The sequence below is a fragment of the Bacillus rossius genome, chromosome 1, assembly GCF_032445375.1.
Source record: "Bacillus rossius redtenbacheri isolate Brsri chromosome 1, Brsri_v3, whole genome shotgun sequence".
NCBI classification, from domain to species: domain Eukaryota; kingdom Metazoa; phylum Arthropoda; class Insecta; order Phasmatodea; family Bacillidae; genus Bacillus; species Bacillus rossius.
Window position 1 is genome coordinate 233,962,207 of NC_086330.1, and position 20,876 is coordinate 233,983,082.

Below are 20,876 nucleotides of genomic sequence, written 5' to 3' on the forward strand. Positions count from 1 at the left end.
ATGGTTAGCTTGAATCTGTGATGGTATATGGAAAATTATAATTAAGGATGTAAAATTAAGAACAAATAAACCATTTGTGTCAGCTCAAATGTTTGTTAAATGACTGGAAGTTAGGTTGGGCACATCATTTAAAAAAAACAAAAGTTATTGTCAATATTAAAATTGGGTTCCAACATTAATGCACACCACGATATAGTTTATATTATAATGTTTTAATAATAAATCCCGGCCAACTGTTGTCAATGGTAGAGAACGAAATTCATACCTTTGGACTTCTGAAATTCCGACGAGTACTCAGTATTAGTCGACAGACTCGATTGTATTTAGTTAATTTCTTCACTCATAAAATATAATCTCATACGATTGTCATTTCAAAAGTAAAAACACGGCCTTCGTATTTCTTTTTAATTATTTCCTTTTCGAGGATATCAATTCTTTTATTCATTTTTAAAACTCCTTCCTAAGCATAGAGTAATGTACATACAATATCACAATTCCAATACCATAGCACATACTTCAATATATCAAACAAACATGGCACTGAAAACTAAATATATATCGATTCACAAAACCAATGCAAAAAGTTCATCTGTAACAATGTTTCGTTACACCTGGTTGTTGCCCATATCACATTAATACTTTATTTACTCGCATAATGTCTGCAGTAATTTGGGAACATTTTTTATGAAGAAAATGGGGTGCGGACATTATGAGGTGAAGTCCGAAAATTATTTTTTCTCAAAATTTTACATCATGTTTTTATGTAGATTAAAAAAATTTCTTTTATCATAATTAGTTTATTTGGATTTACCTTGCTGTGATGAGAAAACATTGTGTAAAAACGTTACAATATTATTTTTGATCACCCACACCGGTAACCAACCGGAGTTGGACCATGCTTACACTGCAGTCGTTGACACCAATGACTGTCGCGTCCGTCAGATATCACACACTTTACTGTCTGGACAGAAAGAAGTGTAATTGGTGCAATGATTGTGGCGGCCAAGGCGGCCACTGACGACACGCGGCAGATGTCTAATGTCTGCATTAGCCGACGCTGGCGAGCCTCACTCCCTATTTTTACGGCGACACAATGTTTGGTAGAGCCAGCGGTAAATAAGATGATGGCAAAGATGGCGGAATACAAGCATTGCTATACCTTACAGATATATTTCTTGTACAAAGTAGCAAGAACTCTGGTACAAGCAACAAAAATCTTGTGTCTTCTTACCGTAATTAACAAATGCGTGAATCTCGCTTAATACTATTGCGTTGTACGATAACTCGCCATAAATTTGGCAACAGTGATCAATAAACAAAACAACCAGGATGGTGACGTTCTCAGCACGGAACTAATATCTTGTTACTTTAATCTGGTGTGGACTTTATGTAAATTCAAAAAAAAAATCCATTTCAAGTATTTAAAAATAAATGTGTGGACATTATGCAATTAAATACAGTAACTTCACTTTTCTGACAGATCTGAAAGTAGGGTGATACAAGTTTTACATTCGCAATTTAAAAACTTGGTATAGAAAAACATGAATCATGTCGTACCAAAGGACATTTGGAGGTCAATGGTGAAGTTGGATTTAATGAAACACTGATTTAGCGGAAAGATTTTAGAAAACCATGGCATCTCATCAAATCGGGATGCTACTGTACGATGAATTAATTCTCTTTATCTAAGTAAGTAATAGATAATGTAGATAATACACACAAGTTATTAAAAAATAAATTCTGTTGGTAAAAATAAAATATATACTGAAAAATTAAATAGTAGTACATGACAGAATTATCTTTTAATAGCTCCACTATTATAACAGTAAAATTATTTAACATGAGTCACACAGAATACAATAAACAAACTTTTTTTTACTTCCACAAAATTAAGTTTTTTTATTTGTAGTAAGAGGTCAACGTTTGACCCTCGATATATTGAGGCATAATCGACAGACAAGGTTTGCACCATGTTCGCAACATTATCCTCAAAGTTAACAATGTGTCTGTGTTGACTCCGGAGGACCTTCAAGTCGAGATCACAAAAGCCAGAGTCGGTCACGCTGAAGATTGGACCGAGTTTTGAGGAGACTCGTTCGCAGCTGGAGACTGGTCTGGTAAGTATTTTGGTTAGGCTTAGTAGCTTTGAATCAAGACATTAGTGTTGCATGAAGGCAGTTAAAAAACAAAACCTTTTAATAAATGTAAGTAAAAGTTTAATTCTGCAATATTTCTACAAAGTATTTTATAGTTTTCAAAGTAGAGTATCAAAATATTATATGCAAGGTATTTTTAAACATTCATTTGGCACAATAATTCATGTCCTGGTAAAATTCATTACAAAGTAGTTCACTTAAGTTCTTATGCTTCTTTTTTACAACACTGGTCAGAAACTGGCAACTTCCTGAAAAAAGAAAATACCATTCTTAGTAATGCAAAGGCTATATATATAAAAAATGTAGTGTTAAGACAACACCCATGTTATGCCTACATAAATAAACAAATTAAAGGGAAATCCATCACGGTTTGTGTTGGGTCAACATTTGTAGTGAACATTTCAAAACCTGAATGAGTGCATTTCATAACACCAAAATGTGTATATGAAATGCTGGAAGATTGGAAATAAAAACATGTTTAGTCTCTGAATTACCATAATTCCATCTGTTAATTACCAAACATTTTAAATAATTATTTTATGACATTTAAAATAAATAAGACAGTGGTAGGAAAAGCCAACCACTCTTTTGTAGTGAGCAAATGATACACACTTATTCACAGTTAAAAAGTTATTTATTCCTTATTGTTGCAAAACACTGCAGTGTTAAACATAATATGTACTTGCTTACAGTTTGGGTTACCAGACGTCCGGCAAAAGGAGGACTTGTCCTCCTTTTTATGTATTTTTTTGCGTCCGGCCGGATTTTACTTAATGCTCCAAAATGTCCGGCTTTTTTATAAAGTAAGATAATTCCTGCAGTTACACTCTGTGTAAAGTGCGCGGTGCGCGCTAATGCGCTGTCCGCAGAGTCACCCCAATAGTCAGTAGTTCTATGACAGTTTGACAGGTAGCAGCACATGCAGAATCACGTGTTTTTAATATGCTGTATAGGCCTATGCGTAGTTTGTTTGATTCTTTATACTGAAACTGTATTAAATGCCAAAACATTGTAAAATATCTTACTCTATTTTAATTAATTCATGGCTTTTTAATATATATATATATATATATATATATATATATATATATATATGTATATATATATATATATATATATATATATATATATATATATATATATATATATATATTGTCCTCCTTTTTAGTGAAATGTCCTCCTTTTGCGAGGTGAATGTCCTCCTTTTTTGTTGTCAGTGTCTGGTAACCCTACTTACAGTGGATTTTTTGCTTTATTAAAAGTATAGTCCGTTCACCACTGGAAAGACTTTTTGAAATCCAACTTTTGAAAAGAAAACCCTAGCTGTTAGCAGCTTGCATTGTTATGATCATTATTAGAGACAGCGGCCCATCACATTTCCTTCAGTACACAAAGTGAAACAGTTCCAAAAAACTTTTCAAAAAATATGCTCTCTTATTTGATATGCTGGATGTACCTATCCCTGTGGCTAGCCTGAAAAATTGATAAAGTACAATAGAACCTCATTTGTACGAACCCGGGATCAACGAATTCCCGTGATTAACGTATTTTTTCTCTTGCACCGTCATTTTTCCTACAGTATTAACGCATTATTTTCCCGTGTTAAAAGAAAGTGTTTCCTTCAATTTACGTTGTAACAATGCTGTATTTAATAGAAAATCGTTAGAAAAGTTGTGATGGAACAATAAAAGTTGAAAGCGAACAGAGTAAACTTTACTTATTATACGTGATTGCATGTTTTGAGGTCATGGCAGGTTCTTTACCCATTTAAACAAATCTTTGGTGACGTGAACGTGAAAATTAAGTTGATATTTTATCTCTCCCTTTTGAACTTTAATGAATAATGCTTAAAAATTAAGTTGTATAGTGGAGTTTTTAATTAAATAAATATTGTACTACGGTGGTACCACTAACATAACTTTAAAAGCAACATATAAAATTCTTGTAAATATGGCGACTTCATGCATGTTCGGCAATTTTCGGTTTACCACATAAGAAATATTGCAGAAAGACGATTGGCAGCACTGAATTTCCAAACATCACATCTGAAAAGTTTTTTTTTAACTTTTATGTTCTGTAGCCGTGTTATTTTAGAACAAATGTTTACTCTAAAATTTCTGAAATTAAATCAATATTAACAAGCGATTATACACAAAGTCAGAAATAAGAATTGTGTGATAAAATCTCACCATTAATAGTGGACGTTTTAAAATGCTCAACATTCACATCCTTTCTTCAATAACCAAAATTTTAATCTTCAACTTTAAATAAACATTAATTGTGAATTACTGCAAGTTTGGGTGGATTTAATGTTTTCACCATGTGAGATAATTGTTATAGTAAAAACGTAATCTTCTCTTTTTTATTTGGTGTTGTGTGTATTTGCTTGTTTCCACCATAGTAAGAATAAAAAAATTTCAAACACTTCCCTCCTTTTACATTTCTCCCGATTTTTACTTATTTTTTTCTTGGTCCCTAACAAAACAGTAGGGCTGGACTGATACAACTTTTTATCAATTCCATTACTACAGATTCTTATGGGCCAATTCTGGCGATACTATGTGCCGATACCATGAATGATTAGACACAAGATAATATTTTACTTTAAATTAGGGATCTGCAAGTACAGGTTTTTGAACTGAAGCTGAGTTCCAGCAATTTTTCCAGAAAGCTCATGAGTTTTAAATGGAGCTTATTTTTATACAAAATTTACAATAAATAAAATGCAGCATTACTAAACAGTTGTGCTTATTATGGTACAAATAAAAACTCATAAGTTCAAATTTTTTTTAGCCTTGGATATTTCAAGCTGCAGTTTTTAATTCAAGCGTGACTCGGCTCAAAAATTTGAGTTCTCGCAGATGCTACTTTAAATTATTTTTTCGGTCATCTATGTCAATATTATTTCTCCTCAGTATAAAACAGTTCCATGCTTCCTACAGTAACAACGCCAGTCCTATTTTGAGTATAACTCTAATCTAGATACTCCCTTTCAGTCATTCACTAGATCTTACAGACGGACAGAAACGTTTCACAAAAGCTTTATTTTGTACACTATGCAAGGGATTCTGATTGTCCCCTGGATTGCAATTATTTTGTATTTCAAAATGGCCACCAAAATAACTAACTGTAAAGTTTTAATTATCTACGGAATTCATTGTGGAGCACTTGGTGGCCCTGGAACTCCCTACTGTGACAAGAATATTTTGTGATAGCTTGTGCTGTTGCAGAGTAAAATGGCCATTTCTAGTACAAGTGCAGCTGAAAAGTAAGTTATTCATTCCATATGCTTTGTAAGCTACATTCAGGGTGTCGGGCAAAGGTGTCCTTTTAATTTCCTGTACATTTCCCACATTCCCTGCGTAATCCCAGTGCACTGCTTTAACGTGGAACCAATGTTATACTATCCAAGCAGAAGCACTTTAATCATAAAATGTCAATTTATTGTCGTGGTAAGTAAATAATAGAACTTGGAAACACATACAGTAAAAGTCTGTCGTAGCGAGTACGGTCTATAACATGAAATACACTATAACGATAATTATCATCGGCACCACCATTTTCCCATAGATTGTGTAGGAAAAAGTTCGTAAATAATTAATGCACTGTGGGCTCATCTTCGCTATAGCGATAGCTTATTCAGCTTTTACACCGATTTTTTGCAATGTTTTTGCTTATTTTCACACCCAAACTGGCAAGTTTTACCATTTTCAGGTGGTGCTGAAGATGATAATATATGGGATATAAATATAATCTTACTGTGATGTTCTGACAAGTCTTGTTTTGGCATGCTTCAACCAAGCTTGTATCTGCTCTGACACTTCAGTTTCAGTAGCCCCTGGCACATGTAACCGTACAACATCTGGAAAAAAATAATAAAACCACAATTATTGTTGCATTCAGTAAATTTTGCATAGCAAAAGAAGTGGTACCATTAAATGTCATTGGAACAGACACAGATACATACGATGCCACCACCTCCACAAAAAAAAAAAAAAAAAAAAAGGAAAATATTTTGCATTGCAGTGTTGCAAAAAATTTAATAATCGTTATTATACCATTTTTAAATTATAATGCTGTAATTTTCTTTTTCATGTTGGCAAACGTTTTTATGCGTATCAACTTCTTGTTGCCATCTACCCACTATACTGCAGAAATGTTTAAATACCGTATTTACATACTCCAACATAAGGGGTCGTCCATTAATCACGTGATGTTTTTTTAGCAAATTTTTAACTCCCCCTCCCCCCTAGTGATTTGTGGTGAGGTTTCAGACTTACCCCCCCCCCCCCCCCTCCCAATAAATCACGTGTATTTTTTTGGTACAAAATATTTTTTAAAAATTTAAGAATATTATCTTTAAATATAGGTATAATCTAATTTAATTCTGGAAAATTAAGCACTGTGATAAAAATGTCCAGACACACATTAAGGTTGCAGGTTTATTCTCACTGGCATAAAAATAATAAAGGAAAGGCTTATATGTGATTTACGCATGTATTCGGCGCCAAAATCAGTCTTACTGGCGACTGGCAAGCCGAGCCGGGTGGTTCATGTTGCGGCGGGCGGGGATATTGTTGCCTGGCTACGGCGAGTCAAGGTCACGAGTCGCTTTTCGGTTTAGTAGAAATCGCGCGAAAAAATAAATACACGTGATATCTCTCTACACCCCCCCCTCCCCCCTTGTGATATTTCGTGATTTTACCCGACACCCCCCCCCCCCTTTTAGAGTGATATTTCGTGATTTTTCCCGACACCCCCCCCCCCCCCCCTTTTAGAGCCTCACGTGATTAATGGACAATCCCTAAGGACTTGGCTCACAGTCAACAATATTGTAAAACATACAAAACATGGGAAAAATTATTTTATAACAATTTTATAAGAAGCTGTTAAGTTACTGATAACTTTCAAAAATTAATAATTTAGTTTAGGTACAATATTTTTAAGAATACCTTGTAAAATTTACTATTGAATTGTTGCACACAAAAAACATTAATGTAAATAGTCTTATCTTTAACAAAACACTTACGTAGCACAACTTGCGACAGCCTTAAATTTATAAATGTTTTCTTTCCTTTCAACCCACTCCAGCTGTATTGGGATGCGGCAGAATTTGTCATCAATCTCCTGAGCACTGCGTTGACACATGAAAAAATGCCCTGTCCACCAATACCACCAAGAAACTGTACCTGAAAAAGTTGACAAAGGCATTTAACTCCAAGAATGCTAGTTATTGTGGATACATGCCATTGCAACAAATTTTCTTCCACAGAAAAACAAAAGAAAACACACATCATTCTGAAAAAAAAAAATTATTTAGAAAAGTTACAATAAATCATGACTGACATAAAATTAATTTACACGCAAACCCAGCACACAGAACCCAAACAAGAGACGTTGTTGTCCTAGGAAAAAAAACATATCATGGAAACCACCCAGGATCCCGACGTACCCAAGGATTTGGATATTCAACTGAAATTCCGCAACATCATTTTCGTGAAAATCGTCACTATCATTGATGGATTACTACACACAAGTACCTAAGTTCAGTACATAGTATCTGTGTAGCGCAGTATCTGTTTATAATGAGTTGGAAATTGAAAAAATAAATAAAAAATTATGGTAGTACAATATTATATGTTTTATGTAAAAAGTGTTTTTCATAATCATATTGGTGAGATTACCCACATTTGCAGAAAATTTGAATCGACAGATACCAATGTCTGAACCAAAAATTTTCAGATGAGACCTCTCAATCTCGAGCTATCTGCATGGCATATTTAATATATATATATATATATATATATATATATATATATATATATATATATATATATATATATATATATATATATATATATATATATATATATATATATATATATATATATATTGTCACGTGCACCTAGCCGGTGCCACCGCCATTTCTGTCACGATCCACCTTCAGAGGGGGGGGCGAGAATCGTAGCTCTTTACATAGAAACAACTCGCTTGGCATCAACTAGTCTTAACTTCATAAAATACTTTACTGTACCTAGGATCATAGGTTCGTCATCCCGTACAGGATGTCTGGTGAGAGCTGAACTAAGGAGATTTTGCAAAATAACATAATACTTAATTAAAATTATTTTATTCTTAAAGTCAAATACTCAACATCATTTTAAAGAACATTTAAATAGCGGGATTACAATTTAAAACAATAATCTCTTTACTTCCTTAACGATTGAACGACCTTACAAGAGAGAGAATGAGAGAACTTCACTAAACACTTCCCTAGTCCTTCCGAATACCTCAAATCATAATTAATACTTAAAATTAAAACAAAGATAAGTCCATACTCACATTTTCCGAAAAGCCTTTCTTGATCGATTACTTTAAAAAAATAACGTAGGGGCCTCTCCTGCCCTTGAAATCCCGAACGAACATTACATTTTAAAAACTATGACGCGTGACCCCTGACGAGGGCCATAGCCTCCGCCCGAAAGCTTGACGACTACATTATGACCTAACTTAAATTAAACGACTCGTGGCCTCTGGCGTCGACCATAGCTTCCGCCCGAAAGCTTGAATTCCTACATCACGAACGAACTAACAACTCGTGACCACAGGTGAGACGCATAGCCTCCGCCTGAGTGAGCCCCGAGTCACCAATCACTTGCGCTTAAATTCGCGCGCCCTGCCGCGCCTACCATAACAAAAGCTCGTTATTGAAGTCAAATTTACTAAACAACTAACTAGAACATCTGGGAAGACTACCCCCACTCTACCCCAATGTGCAGGCCACACCGCGCGGCTTGTTACGACAGCGCGCCCCAGTAACTGCGGCCCGTGGCTGCGCCAGCGCGCGGCCAAACAAACAAACAAAATTCTGCAAGCCCGCAGCGCGCCGCGCCGGCCCCGTGCCCCAATTACATGGTCACGCCACTTGCGCTGACGAGTGAACAGAGCAGCCAGCCCAGAGTCCCGTCAGTAAAGTCCCTAAATTTGATTTCAACAACCCTGCAAAATTTCAACCCGCGACATAACCCTCCCCTCACAGAGCTCGAGCCCCATCGAGCTACCTCAAAATTACAAATTGTCTTTTTCCATTAAACCATAACTATAAATTCCTCATTTCACAAAAATAATAATTTTCTTAATTCCTTGCTGTCTGAACATACATCTAGATTCTGCATAAGATTTATTTTAAAACAACAAGTATTCATAAAATTAAAGGTAAAACTTTTATCTGGTTTGTTCTCACAGGAACCTTCAGAGGCTCGAGTTCTCAATTCAAAAAAAATTGTTCTGTTAGTGAAGCTCTCTTTACAAATTAAATTACTGTTCTTAGTTTCTCAGTATTCGTTAAACAATGTGCAAATTCTTGATAATTATTATTATTTTTTTTTTTTCGGTTTCCGTTTATTACCATACTTCTTTCGTTCTTCAAAAAAAATTAAGTGTCCTTACAGTGTTTCAATTAATTTAACTCTTATCTCGTGAAGGTTGGTGCAACTCCTCGAAGTCAGTGTTGTCGAGAAGAGTAGCTCCCTGGGCTGGCCATCAGCAAACACCACTCAACTCCAACAGCTACTGGACTGGCTTCCAGGGCAGCTCACAACTTCTCCCCACATCTGCTTCGGAGTTGTGCCATCCTCATCACGAACAGATTACAATTCTGAAACATCATCAACAGGCATTACCATCACGCCTGACAAATACAAAACTAACTACTAAACTGCAATCGATGGGCAAGGATGCAAACACACAAAAAAATAAAATTAATTAATTCAACTGCTAACATAAAGTATCCCACCCTTAGCATAATCTAATCAGGCAAATAATTTGATAGGAAAAACTTAAGGAAGGGAAACATGACCTCCAATGATTTTCCCTAACTCTTGAGTCTTGATCTTCTCTATACAGCAAATAGTCCCCACGAAGTAACTGGGTTGAAGGTCAGTTCACATGACCCACCCATAACCTCTTCTACTCTTCTTTTCTTCTGGGGGCAACCACAATGCCCACCAATCTCTCTCCATGGTGCCGAACCAGCTATCCCATGAGAGTAAACAACGTAGTCAATAGGAGCGCAGAGGGGAAACACCAATCTCTGGCTTGTCGAGTCATAAAACTGCTTTATCTTCTTCTTCTTCTTCTTCTGAGTAAAACATCTGATTAATCTTGCTACTATTCTTCCCAACAATAAAAAAAAAGTTCATCAGGTATCTTCATAAAAAAACATTCTAACTAATAATAAGTCTTCTTTTTCTTCTTTTTTTTTTCTGTTAGATGTAATAGAAGGCCATGTTAGGGAGGTTATAGGGAAAAAGAGTGGCCAATTCCCACCCCATCACCCACCTAGATCATGACTAATTAACTTTTAAATTTTCTATTTCAAACAAATTAAAAAAAAACCATTTTTATTCAAATTTTTAAATTATAGCTACTTTTCCTTCATAACCTCAAAAGCAAATCAATAATTCTAAATGAAATTGTGATTTACTGCATCCTTGTTCCATCCGATCTGTTTGTTTATAACCTTTCTTGTAAAGTATAAAATTTTCAAACATTACTAATTCAAAAAAAATTAAATTCTGGTGTCCTTTGAGTTACAATTAACTTTACTATTTCTTAGCTTGAAATAATTTAAGTTTTCAGAACTATTTCATTGTCTAATTCACAACACTTAAAAATCAACTCAAAACAACAAATCATCAAAATCAATAAGATCATCTGACCTACCTATCAGTACTGTGAACTTGAACTGTTCGTACACATTTATAATAAGCTATTGTATTTAAATTCCAACCTAAATAAGGTTTAAAAAAAACTACTAATCCCTCTGTAAATTAAGAAAATTAACTTTAAAAATTAAACTTAAGGTATTAGTTCTTTTTGACAGCTACCACAACTCACTAGTTCCATTACATTACTATAACCTAAAAAGTTCTGTAACTAATGTTTATAACAAAAAAAAACTCCAGTTACTGTCTTCCATAAAAAAAAATAAAACTTTACATGACCTTATTAATCTCCACTTGTAAGTCCATGGCTGCCAGCTTTCTCTTCTCTTGAATCTTCAGTCTTGGCTCTTGTTTCAGTGATCTTGTATCTTGTCTCTCGAACTCTTGTCATCTTGTAAACTGGACTGCTGCTCAGCTCATCTTAAGGAATCTGTAACAGTTTCAAAAATACATGTTAATTTAAATTACATAATTCCTGTTCTTTGGTCCTAAAAAAAAATTGTATTATTAGTACACATTACCCTGAAACAACATTATTATTCATTGTTTATTACTTAAAAAAAATGCTTTACCATAAAATCCTTTTTTGTTCTTTTCATTAGGCCTATTTATTTTCCTTCTTCTTAATTAAATTCTGCTTCAAATGTTAATCCTAACTTAAGACCTACCATCTATTTATTATTCATTACCTACATTATTTATGTTACCCTAAAATTCCCATAAGTTTCTAATACTTCCTATCAAAGACATTCTCTCTAAAAAAAAATTTACTTGTGACTCTTAACTTAACAAACTTAAAAAAAACTTTTACACTAGACTTAACTTATTATTCATTCTTAGTTACTAAATTTCTATATGTAAACTTTAGTACTTACAAACAAAAACTGCCTATTTCTCTCTACCTCTTAATCTCTTTCAATTATTACAATAATAATGTTACCTTGCATCTTTAAACTTTCTTCTTTTCAATTAAATTAGACATCTCATAACAATAAAAATTCTGCCTATACTCTTCTTATGGGTGTACAAACCAACAACAAAATTTCAAATTCTCAAGTTTCCTTATATTTAAATTATGCAATGCACATAACCTCTGTGGTGCCTGTACCCTTTTAGGCCTACCACCTTCTCCTCTCACAGCATGACAACTCTTATTCCTCGGGGTCTGTATTCACTGTTACAAATCAAATATCTCAAATAAATTAAAAACAAATTTATTATTTTAAGAAAACAAAAATTTACATTGAATTTACTATGGAGCCTGGAAATCTTAATGTCTCACAGCAGCTAACATGACTAAATCCCATGGAACCCCAGGTTTACATAACCTGTGCCCAAAAATTTAAGCATACCAGGCTTTCCCTGCACTGGTTTTACAGCATCACACACTATTTTGGGCCCCTGATCTGCCATCAGTCCCAAGGAGTTTTCCCACAACCCCTCTCTACACAAGCGCCTACCGCATTCCTCTCAATTGGCTATCGGTTTTACGGCATTCTTTTGGGATCCGACCATCAAGTTAGGGCTAATCGAACACTAAACCTCCATACTTCCAAACTAATGTAAATCAATTAAATTTTCTCTGTAAATTCTAAAAATCAAAAAAAATTATTCCAACATGCCAAAGAAACTTCCAAAAAAAATTCATAATCTTATCTTCAAACCATTAAAATAAAAATAAATAGATTACTCTGTTTTCTCCTTAATAACTGTAAACTGTCAACAAATATCATGTCGTAAATTTTAACTATGCTTACTGACTCTTAATCATAAAATCTCATTTGTCCTAATTAATAAACAACCGATTTCCTTAAAATCTCACTGTATCTCTCACACTCAAACTTCACTGGCTGAATATCTCAATAAATTCAAAAACAATTATCTAAACTCTTAAAGAAACTCCTCCCCAATTATTCAAATTACTTCACCTTATTTTATTTCATTACTTAAAACACCTTACTCAAAAAAAATTAATTAATTATCTAGCTATCTTCCATTATTATTTATTTACCGAACAAAACTTTCTCCTAAATTAATTTAGTAAAATTCAATTTCACATTAGGCAAGTACACTAACTCTCTACAGCAATGTTTCTCATTTCCCTCCTTCCTAACTGAATCCAATCTTACTTAACCTCCAGGGAATTTACCTCACAAAATAACCAAAAATTTCACTGTAGTGCCTATCTGCTATAGGCCCACTACACAGGGGGCTCTAACCCCACCAACAAACTTCATTGAAATGGTACCCTATCCCATACAGGATAGCCACTTCGGTACTACCATGGGGAACTCCTGCCCCAAACTACTCACAACTCTCAGGATTCTCCTGACCCTTAATTCCGTAGTCAGCCCATCTCCTATGGTCTGCGCTACAATTCCCTTTCTTCCCAGGGACACAACGCCTCACCTTAGGGTCCCTCGCCCTAATGAAAACATTAATTTTGTCTCTCTGTTCTTTTGGAGTAAATTCCCTCTACACACAAAATCTAGCCTTCCCAGTTTTCTCAATGCTTATCGATTTTATAGTGTACCTCCTTAATAATGTTTACAAATCCCAAAAAAATATTTTTAAAACCGAGGTAGGATTTAACTAACAAAAACATAAACAACTTACAACGAAACACTTCTAGCCTATACATCATACACTTCTTAAATTAAATTACTTACATACTGAAAGTTCCTCTTCTTCTAAAACACACTTAAATTTAAATTTATTTAACCAATAGTCTATTTTCTTATCGCTAAGTTACCGTACAGCTGATCAAAACAAGGTCACGGCCTGTCCACGTCTCCGTATGAGCCCGTGACGTCACCGAATTCCATCAGGTGCGCCAACCCTCGCTTGCGGTTCCTCCGTTCTCCGCTAGGTCTCAGCACCTCCCCGTCACGTGTTCACTCTGCCACGTCCACTGACGTGTCGTTCTGAAACAACTCTCAACATTTTTCTAATTAAAACAAAACATCACTATAAATTCTATAACTCTCTTTTACATAAACTCTCGTTTTCTCTTTAATTCCTTTCTAACGTTTATCCTTCCCTCGACTGATTTAATTCGTACGTCTCGTCTCCTACGCGCACGAAAACAAAACAAACTTCTCTTGAAAATAATTCCTATTTACGACAAAAAACTTTATTTTAAATTATAATTCTCTTAACCTACAATCTTAAAATGAACTTCAATTAAATTAAACCACTTGCATTATCTCTAATAAGCATTTAAATTATAACGTATTCTCCTCACGTAATAATCCCCGATATAAATCTACAATAAATTCAACGACTTAAAACAACTTATCACTATAAACTTTATCCTTACAAGTATCCTCAAATAAACATCTGTTACGTCAAAAAAAAAATCTCAAAGACTTCCTCCACTATAGACTAAAATTCCGTAATCCTCTCCTCAAGTAAACTCTTAATAACCTGCTATCAGAAGCTGAAACTAACTTAATAATAAACATAAAAATCTACCTCTCTCTCTCTCCAGAAATAGAACCTATCCGGCGAACTCTACCATTTCTGTCACGTGCACCTAGCCGGTGCCACCGCCATTTCTGTCACGATCCACCTTCAGAGGGGGGGGCGAGAATCGTAGCTCTTTACATAGAAACAACTCGCTTGGCATCAACTAGTCTTAACTTCATAAAATACTTTACTGTACCTAGGATCATAGGTTCGTCATCCCGTACAGGATGTCTGGTGAGAGCTGAACTAAGGAGATTTTGCAAAATAACATAATACTTAATTAAAATTATTTTATTCTTAAAGTCAAATACTCAACATCATTTTAAAGAACATTTAAATAGCGGGATTACAATTTAAAACAATAATCTCTTTACTTCCTTAACGATTGAACGACCTTACAAGAGAGAGAATGAGAGAACTTCACTAAACACTTCCCTAGTCCTTCCGAATACCTCAAATCATAATTAATACTTAAAATTAAAACAAAGATAAGTCCATACTCACATTTTCCGAAAAGCCTTTCTTGATCGATTACTTTAAAAAAATAACGTAGGGGCCTCTCCTGCCCTTGAAATCCCGAACGAACATTACATTTTAAAAACTATGACGCGTGACCCCTGACGAGGGCCATAGCCTCCGCCCGAAAGCTTGACGACTACATTATGACCTAACTTAAATTAAACGACTCGTGGCCTCTGGCGTCGACCATAGCTTCCGCCCGAAAGCTTGAATTCCTACATCACGAACGAACTAACAACTCGTGACCACAGGTGAGACGCATAGCCTCCGCCTGAGTGAGCCCCGAGTCACCAATCACTTGCGCTTAAATTCGCGCGCCCTGCCGCGCCTACCATAACAAAAGCTCGTTATTGAAGTCAAATTTACTAAACAACTAACTAGAACATCTGGGAAGACTACCCCCCCTCTACCCCAATGTGCAGGCCACACCGCGCGGCTTGTTACGACAGCGCGCCCCAGTAACTGCGGCCCGTGGCTGCGCCAGCGCGCGGCCAAACAAACAAACAAAATTCTGCAAGCCCGCAGCGCGCCGCGCCGGCCCCGTGCCCCAATTACATGGTCACGCCACTTGCGCTGACGAGTGAACAGAGCAGCCAGCCCAGAGTCCCGTCAGTAAAGTCCCTAAATTTGATTTCAACAACCCTGCAAAATTTCAACCCGCGACAATATATATATATATATATATAGGCTATATATTTTTAATACACATTTGTGCTATTTAATTTGAACATGTTTATGCACAGCAAAGCTTTCGCAGGTGCATCACATATAAGTGCATGCAAAGTAACACTAGCATGCTTATTAAAATCAATACCATTCTTGAATACAGAAATAGCTTCATTGACAAACTGCTGCAGAAAAACAGTAGATGATGGTTTTTCATACCCATGTATACACCGACAATAAACACATTGCTGATTGCAGACAATGAACACAGAATAGGCCATAAGCAACTGGTAGAAGATTTTGCTAATGGCAATCCATCAGTATTTACCAATAACTCTAAACTGTCCTTTAAAACATCTAGTCGCACATCATGTCCTTGTAGAATTCTTTTGCAAGCCTTTTCTAAGCCAAAATGAAGATATTCACCTGGAAGCATTTAATTTCTGATAATGATATAGTTCTAGGAGTAAGCAACAGTGTACGAGCATCTTTAGGAATTTAACAACCTGATGTGTGTTTCTTAATTATTTTCAATAAAGAAGACAATGCTTTGTGTAGTATGTTGTGATCAACAGCCCAAAAAGGTAAATCCTTCCTTAAATTTGAACCAGAAGACTGTTCCTTTGAATTGTTTTCAGCAATACTTTCACAGATAATTTCTATGTCAGAATCTGAATCAAAGTTTGACTGCACATCACTACTGACATTTCCACTTACTCCAGATGGAATAGGCAACCTCACATTCTTCAATGAACTGCAAATTTTATTATTTCCTCTGACTTCCACTTTATTATGAACTTGAATTTCAGGTGCTGTTCTCAAACATGGTACATTATTTTCTGAGTCTAATGCAGTATTACTCAGATCATGAAATTCTGAATACAAACTTTAATTGTTTGTTGTGTGATTTACTATTCTTCACAAATGTCTCTTAGATATGGATGAAATAGCTTTGCACCTTTTCCTGGGATTCTCATCCATTATAGAGGGAAAAAAGTAAATAAATACAAGCAACAGAATGGAATTGAATACAAGTTATTAATGTTTTGTGAAAACACAAGTATTGTATTCTAAGGAAAATCTATTCTTAAATCCTACGGGAGAGTATGCAAATTTTGAATACTGCCCTTTTTACCAAATGTTCAACTTTACATTCACACACATATCCAGTGAAAATCGCCATATGTTAATGAAATACAGTTAAGCACATACATTCAGTAATTACTATCTGTGCAATGCAATATCATGTTAATTTGCATGTGGGTTGGTATGATTGCCTAAATATGTGTTCCTGAACATCCTGAATAAGATTTTCCTAAGAAATATTTTTTGAAGCATAACATCTAATAAATATTTTGAAGATTTGTAACATGGTTTAACATTTTTTTTGTCTTGGGCCAAAGTTACCCTCAAAGGGCCAATGTTACCCCAACTGACGGTACCTGCTAGTATTGTTTGGTTAAGCATGACTGCATTTAAAATAAGTTGTAGATACCTAACCTAACCAAACCAGCATGCAAAATGCGTATTAAAACAACCTAGGGAGGTGTTGATAATACAGGTAAAAAAATTTCAGATATTGAATGTCACACGTCACACCCATGAGCACACATGTTTCTACAGCTCCATCCATCGTACAAAACTTCATACGTTAATTGTTTACATTTGGAAACACAAGTTTTACTGCTTATTCCTTGAAAGTTTCAACCTTTCTTTAAAAATACTTCCAGGTGAGTTCGGAACTTGAAATTTTACAGCTTACTAAGCTGATGCGGATCTATTTCCTGAATATATATTTTAAGCCTTTTGAAGCTGGAGCCGATTTCATGCATATTTACTGTCATTTGTACAGACTATCTATATAGACACACTACAGTAACTCAAATCAAATGTTTTCAAAAACGTGGATGAAAAGAAGAGGCCTAATGTCCATTTTTGAAAAAGTAAAAAAATTAAAAAAAAAGTTTTTATTATATTAAAGTATATTTATATGGTTAAAATTATATTTGGTGGAATTACTCTGTACCTACAGAACTAGCAAAGCAGCCAGTATCATGTGCCGCGAAATCTTGTAACATTCCCAGTAGCCAGTAGGTACCTATATCGGCTAGTAACCTAACCAAACCAATTAAAATCTAATAAACCTATAGATTGTTTATTAGATTTTAATTGGTTTGGTTAGGTTACGAGCCGATATAGGTACCTAAAGTACACAAACATGTACAAAATATTGTTCCGTGTGCACCGGGTTTTAGTTTACGTTAGGTTAAATAGGGTTTGGTTCCTAAATTGGGTTAGCTTAGGTTATCTCAAAAATGCTCGTCCCGACTACCGTAATTCATTAATTAGTTTAACAGTAAGCCAAGCTTTAATTCTATATTACATGCGGGAGAATCGGCGGGCGGAGAGAACGAAAGCATAAACATTCACATTACGAGATAATATCCTCAAAATATTCTTACCTCCATATTTTCAAGAAAATCCGACGATAAAACCATAGAAAATTCCAAAATGTTGAACGAGCATTGAACGACGACAAAAGAAATAAACAATCAAACACGGAATTTTGAAGTCAGTTTGCAACTAAAATTACATTTTAGTGTATAGTTTAATAGTATCAAACTAACATAAAACTTAAATTAAATATCAAAAGTAATTTAAATGATTGAAAAATACTCTTTAAAGAAATAATATATTTATTTAAAACTTTGAAAGACAAACAATGTTATGACCTTTTAGTAGATACGCAAAGATGACCACTATCAACGTTGTAACAACGTTGTATATTTGTGTATGTAGATTCGTTACGCGTGGAAACGTTGCAACAACGTTGTCGATTCTTATGTTGCCAACTTCAACAATTCAACGTTGGATCAACGTTTCTGCAACCAAGTGTGTTATGTGGGTTTGTATGCATAAAAAAATTATTTAGAAGAATACACAACACATATTCATTCCACAAATGATACATTTGACAGACTGTGTAATAGCATGCCATGAAGGATATCTACACAATTTTTCAAGAAGTTTACATATATGGATTTTAAAATATTTATTTGTACTTACTTGCTATTAAGTTACGTAATTCCATTAGTTATATTAAAATCCCTACATTGCAAATTAGAGTTACTGGACATTACATACTGAACATTGACTTGTGAGAGTAATGCAATACGCTGTGTTTTTGTACCAATGTTCAGCGGGGAAAACTTTTTCAGTTCAGTTAAAATTTATTGTTCAAAAGAGCAGTTACCGTTACATGCTATAGAACTGGTCTATTTTTCTGAAATTCGGTGGTGGTGTTCCTAATTTGGTGGTAATGCTAAAGTGCATAACTTAGTATAGTATTATGGGCATGGTCATAATCTCAACCTTTCTCATTATTCAAACAATAGTCGCAAATGATTTAGCATTTTTTGTTAATTTGTTATAAATTTGTTTTACAGACAATATTTTGTACCTGTGTGTGGTGACTGTGGACTAGTGATGAGTTGATGTAATTATGGGTCAGAAATTATTTTAGAACACTTTAAGTAACTTTTCCTTTCAGCTTTAAATACCACTCTGACATGAACAAATAAGTTAGTAACAATTTTGCCCTGCATTAATTGTAGAGGGGGAAAATAGTGTTAGGTACATCAGAATATTTTTTTGCTCCAGATATGGTTTTTTATTACCAGTTAGTACTGCAAAATAACTGCACTTCCTAGTGTATTTCCACCTTTCCCCAACCATTTTGTAAAATTTTTACAGTTTCCTTTGTATTTTCGGTTAAAGACCATTAAGATGTTTAAGATTTTCTGTAGATCATAAATTATATATTAACCAAGTAGAATGTATAAATGCGTGACAAAGACCACTAGGAAACTAATTACGTATTAAAAATAAGACAGACATACATATACAGATCGGTACTTGTAGAAACTAAACACACGCACACAGTTTGGTTGACATTTTTGTGCGGAAGCGCGGTCGCAATGGTTTTGCTAGCTTAAGCAAGCTTCATCTGTTGTGTACCTAAATGTGTTGTACAAACTGTGTGTTTTTGCTTTCTACAAGTACCGATCTGTGAGTACTTGTGTGTCTGTCTTATTTTTATTATGAAAGTAGTATGTTTGTTTTTCATGAAGATATTGTGACTGCTTGGAAAAAAGAAATCCTAGGTAACAACATACCTAGTCATCGTTGAAACAAGCAAACTGCATCTGTGTTATTGAAACTATACTGAAGTTCCTTTATTATGTCTTGATTTTCAAAAGTGAAAAGGTTATGAAATGGGAGGAAATGTGTTATCTCAATATATGCAAAATACAATCTAAATATAATGAAATTAAGTACGATGTTAAAAGGTTACAGTGAATGCCAAATCTAAAACAGTAAGGGAAACTGTTAAGTCCAGGAAAATAGCTGGCGGATTTTAAGAACAATTTATTTGTGTCAATGAACAAAATTTTTAAACCTTGCACCCACATGCTTGCACCTACAAATTTTGAAGAAATCTTAATACTTTTTTTTACAGCTGCATTCTTACTTATAAGTGTTTTATAAACAAACATCAATGTTGATTATTATTATTTTCTTTATCACATTACTTGGTAAGTTTTATAATTCTACTTTTTCTGATCAACCAGGCATTCTAGGTGTAGGTGGTCTGGAGCTAAACATTTTTGGGGACCTAATTTGAACAAAAAGTACTTTGGATGGCAGCTTAGATAAAAACGTAATAAATATTTGGTATAAAAATTACAAGTTCAGAAGAAGAGTGCGGGAAAAGTAGGGCGAATGCTTGCCACCGGGCACTTCTGTACCCAATTGCAGCTATGATGATAATAATAATAATAATAATCATCCACAGCCTGGAACACTCCCCGGCATTCATTTGCTGATCATCCAAAGTACTACAAATAAGAGGAATGGAGGAATGAAATGACCTGTAGCCAAGGTTAAACAATTTTTTACTAGGCAAACTTTTCACTGCAATTTTATTTAGCGACAAAGTTTAAGCTCTTGTTATAATTAGTTTCACAGAAATTGGTACTTTTACACAAACTGTTACTTTATTTTCGTAGCGGAAATTTTGTATATAGGAGAGTTATTAGACTACTGTGTCTAATTAAACACTACATATATAACTCCCGGAAAAAAAGCATTAAAATATTAGCATTACGAATCACGATTTTCAATAGCGCGTAGTTGACCGACGTTATAAAGTTATGAAAATAATCTTTCAAAACAATAACAAACATAACCTATCAAACATCAACATTAGCCATTTTCTTGAACTGTGCACATAAATTCTTTATAACGTTGGAAAAATGTTTTATAATACCTACATCTCTCA

The 20,876-nt window shown here is 34.5% G+C and overlaps 1 long non-coding RNA gene across 1 annotated transcript; it reads right to left on the bottom strand.

The window, feature by feature from the left end:
• Nucleotides 1–2,199: 2,199 nt before the first annotated feature.
• Nucleotides 2,200–18,083, bottom strand: LOC134529871 (uncharacterized). The gene is made up of 4 exons (XR_010074726.1): nucleotides 17,998–18,083; nucleotides 7,186–7,345; nucleotides 5,916–6,018; nucleotides 2,200–2,404 (listed from the first exon to the last, which is right to left on the bottom strand). It is a non-coding gene; the product is annotated as an uncharacterized LOC134529871 (long non-coding RNA).
• Between the last annotated feature and the right edge of the window lie 2,793 nt (nucleotides 18,084–20,876).